The following is a 4,652-nucleotide window of genomic DNA, read 5'->3' on the forward strand; positions in this document are numbered from 1 at the left end:
TAGTAAATGGGGAAGGTAGCATTCAAGTCCAGATCTTCATATCTAAATTTAGAGATTATTCCACTGAAAGTACAAACCTAGAGATTCAAAACGGATTTCTTAAACTCAAGAAAAGTATAAAATAATAATTACTTTAATAGATAAAATAAGCATCTCTCAAAATAACAGCATACTTCCTCTAAGGTCTCAGAAAATATCATTTAATAAATGTGATCTGGTGCTCTGAGTTATATTTTTAAATGCACACTTTAATTTCAATCACCTTAGTACTTTTATCACTATAATGAGGGGATTAGACAACACAATCCTAAGGGACCACTGAGATCCCTTCTAGCACTAACATTCTTTGAAAACTCAGTATATGGATTTGCTGTGCTGCCTGATCATAGATTCACACACAGCACAAGTAAAACCAGCTTAAAAATGAATGTGCATTCTAGGTATTACTTTATCTCACAAATGCATGTCTCTTGAAAATACCTTTCAGTACAACAAAGCAAGGTCACCTATGCGCTTGAAAAACTGTGACAAAATGATTGAAGGAGCAGGCTGTTTTACCTTTCCTCATTTTGTGATTGGTTCTTGCTGAGATCAATGAATTCAAAATCATTATGCATCAGAGTGTAGTTGAAGAGAACAGGCTTTAATGTTTGGGAGTTTTATCAACCTCATTTCTCCAGCTAAAAGAAATTGGGGAAATGAGTGTTCTAGAGATCAGCATGTTTAAAGTCAGAATATCACCTCCACAATCTGGGATCTAAATATAAGTATCAAATTGCTGCATATTTACAAAAACCAAAGGCTGGTACTGGGAATACTAATAAGTTGGCTGTAAGTTTCTCCAAATAAAGTTCACTGTCATCACTGAGTGTGTCACTGTGGAGTGACTGCAGTGTAACAAAGCAGTATGACTTTTAGTGATGGTATAGCCAATGCAGTATTTATTTCCTGCTGCTTTGGAGTAGATGTACTTTCTTGCCCAAATAGTTTAGCAAATGCTTGCCTCCCACACACCAACCTTAACATAGCTGGCACTCTCTGGAGACTGCTGAAATTGAGAGCAAAACTATTTCTTTTCTTCTAAAGAGGGTAAAAGTTTAAAAATAAACAACTTTTCTCAGGCATGTTAAGCATAGCTTTTCCCTAGGAATCACTTTGTTTTCATATTTTCTGCTTCTCTTTTAAAATTGAAAACATGAATGCTTCATTGCCTAAGACTGAGTAAACTTGCTTTCTGAAATGTACCTTTTAATGTCTTTTATGATTTTGTTTTCCTTCTCTTATTTGCACTCTCAGTTGTCGATGAATTTCCATGCAATGCATCATTTCTTTAAGAGTTTACACACTAGAAGAAATAAAAATGGAAAATGGTGTCTATTAAGAGAAAACAGCTTTTCTAAGTCTCTAGCAGATGCTGCTGGTAAGCAGCTCTCTGTTTGCTCAGCACTGCAGACCCACTTTAACCCTCCATAGGGTTTCGCTGAAGAATGGAACACACTTCTGGTTGTTAAACAAATGAAGGCATTCTTAACATGACTCCCCCTCAACCATTGTTTTAGAATAGATTGTGGAGCTTGGGGTTTGTAAATTTAAGTCACACATCATTCCACTTGTCAAAAATGATCTGTGTTATTATTACAGCTCACAAGCAATGCTGTAATGACTTGATGCTTGATCAACTTTTGGCTTGGTTCACTCTTAATTTTTTTATCCATTTTCCTCATTTTGTTCTTTACTATTCTGTTTGTCACTAAATGCTGTGATTTCTTCTCAAGACCTCACGTTTTCCACGCCCAGGGCAGAACCAGCAAAGATGAATGCCATCAGAGGGGATCACTACTTAATTTTATTTTTCACGTCTATATATTATCCCCATTTGGAAGGTGTAGGGCCAAGCTTTGAGTACCTGGCATACATCAAGTACTACATGGAAGAGCAACACTTCTTATTAAAAATGAGAAAGGCTTCTGAAGCAGAAATGCTGTAAAATTGGCAGTGGGAGAAGATATCAGATGTATAATTTCTCTTCAACTCATTGAGACAGAAGGAATGTGGAACAAAGTTGATCTGATCAAGGGCAGAACATTTATCTCTACCAATGAGGGGAAAGTCTCACACTAATGGGCTTTGGGAGAGGCATTACACAACAAGCAAATAGTGAGTAAATTTTTGATGTGAGAATGCTTTTATAAATTATGAAATATATCTTTAGAAATGAACTCCATTCTTAATAGCAGCTAACATTTATATATTTACTATGCTTCAGGCACTGTGCTAAGAACATCACAATTAGTATTACTCTGGGAGGTAAGATACTATTATTATCCTTATTTTATAGATGAGAAAACTGAGGCAAACAAAGGTTAAGTGACTTGCCAAGGGTAGGTGTCTGAGGCTGGATTTGAACTCAGGTCTTCCTGACTCTAGATCAAGAATTCTATCCACTCTATCCATTATGAGACATAGCTTCCCATTAAACCTTCTTATTCTTCTTCATGTCCATTGCAACACTATTCATCTAGTATCCCATATTCAAGACATTGTCAGTGATTCTTTTCCTTCCCCTCACATCTTGTAGCCAGAGAAACAGTATTGTAGTCAGGAAAAATCTGAGTTCAAATCCAGCTTCAGACGCTTAGTAGCAATATGATCCTAAGTAAGTCACTTAACTTCATTTAAGCCTCAGTTCCTCATCTTTTTTTTTTGTTTGTTTAAGTTTTAAAGGTACTTTAGTTGAGGTGAGAGCTGATTAGGGAGGGGAAGGGAACAAGATTAGGTTGGAGGCCACGTGAGTGAAGAGAAGGTAGGTGGGGTAAGGGGAGACACCTGCTTGTTGTTCTGTCACGACACTGCTCTTTCTGGCTGTCCCCAATTCTGAGGAGGTGCTACCTGGTGAAAGTCCAGGAGGGCGGCAGGAGTGAACAAAGACTGGGAAAACTTTGCACGCTTTGTGTCTTCATGTCCCCATTCCCCTATCCCTTCCTTAAATCCTGTGTCTAACCCTTCAATTTTGGGAGGCCATTATTGTCCGCATTTTACAAATTAGGAAATAGAGGCCCAAAGAGGTTGGGGGACTTCCCGAAGGTCACAGGACACTGGTAAATATCAAAGCCAGGCACCAAATGCTGTCAGGTACAGACTCCACATGGACTGGGGCCCCTTTTGGTGCTCTAGGCCAGTTTCATAGCTGTACAAGGGATGTCATGGGCTGAAGTAAGGGCTCAGGAGATGCTCCAGTGGCATACCTGGAAGGCCCAGGCCAGGCCACTAGGGATGGGCCAGGCTCTCACTTCTTTTTCTTCTGGATGACAATCCAGCCATCTTCTACATCTTCGTGCCCAAAGGAGGCCAGGCTAGTGGCAGATGACAGACCAGTCTGGGCACCACAGGGTAGAACAGGGGTCTCCCTGTTATCAGTCACCTCCATTTCCTCAGCTCCTCCATCTATTTCTTTCTCCTGGTCTGAGGCGTCATTGGTCTGGTCGACTGTCTGAATCTCCATGGCTCTGACATTCATCTGCTTCTGGCCCATCTGAGTGATGTACTCTCTCAGCAAGGGTTCCTCACCACTCTGGCAGTATCTGAACATTGTCTGGAGCTGCTGGCTTACCTGGGGCAGGCTTCCATCTTCTACCAGGATATCAAATTCAGTGCTCATGATGTCAGGCAGGAAGTCCTCCACCTCATCTTGCTCCAAGTCATTGTTCTGGAGTTAATAGTCCCAGACTGCTCCCTGGAACCACAGGACCTTCTCGTGGGTGTGGGCTCCCCCGAAGCTGTTCTGCGCCACGATCTGCAGCGCTGGCCAGGCCTCCAGCACCACCTGAACACCTGCGCCAAACAAGGCCCAGGCCTGCTCTGCAGACACCGCCATGTGTGACCCTGCTGCCGGCAGGCCCAAAAGATCCACCTTGGCCCTCAGTTCCTCATCTTGTAAAAAAAAAAAAAAAAAAAAAGAAGAAGAAGACGGAAGCACAATGGAGAAAGAAATGGTAAGTACTATAGTATGTTTGCTAAGAAAACCCCGTAGATAAAAGTCCACAGGATCAGACAAGACTTAATGACTGAACAAGTATAGGCCCCGGGTTACTAAAATAGCTGCTACTAGGGCTTCTTACCAACTCCTTCTCCTTTTCCCCTGCTCCAATTTAACCTTCACATTTATAATAAACTAATTTCTAATGCATAGATCTGCTTATAAAATAAAGTTCAATCTATTATTACCCATCATTCAGGTCAGAGATGTGTTAGAGTCAGCCTGGCTTGAGAGGGCTGATTGTTAAATCGTCAGTTTGAGCATTTACATCTTCTAATCAACAAACACTACAAGTCAGGGCTCGGTTTATTTTTTCGTTCAACTAATCTTAAGTAAGCGTGGTGAAAATGTTAATAATATAGATGAGCCTTTAAATGTGTGTCCAGTATATATTTTTTTCTTTCATAGCTAATTGTGAAAATTTTACTAGAATATCCATGTTAAAGGTCTTCCACAACATGGGCCCATCATATGTTTCTAGCCTTGTCTTATTAATTTCCTCTATGGACTCCGTGTTCCAGACAAGCAGAATTACTTAGTTTACCTTGAATTCATCCTACATGTAACTCCTTCCATGACTTGCTCATCCCATTTCCCATTAATAGAGACCACTGAT

General features: G+C 40.4%; 1 pseudogene; it reads right to left on the reverse strand.

The window, feature by feature from the left end:
* Window positions 1-3,286: 3,286 nt before the first annotated feature.
* Window positions 3,287-3,874, reverse strand: LOC140523731 (pre-rRNA-processing protein TSR2 homolog pseudogene; annotated as a pseudogene).
* Between the last annotated feature and the right edge of the window lie 778 nt (window positions 3,875-4,652).

The sequence above is a fragment of the Notamacropus eugenii genome, chromosome 1 (genome assembly GCF_028372415.1).
Source record: "Notamacropus eugenii isolate mMacEug1 chromosome 1, mMacEug1.pri_v2, whole genome shotgun sequence".
Lineage (NCBI taxonomy): Eukaryota > Metazoa > Chordata > Mammalia > Diprotodontia > Macropodidae > Notamacropus > Notamacropus eugenii.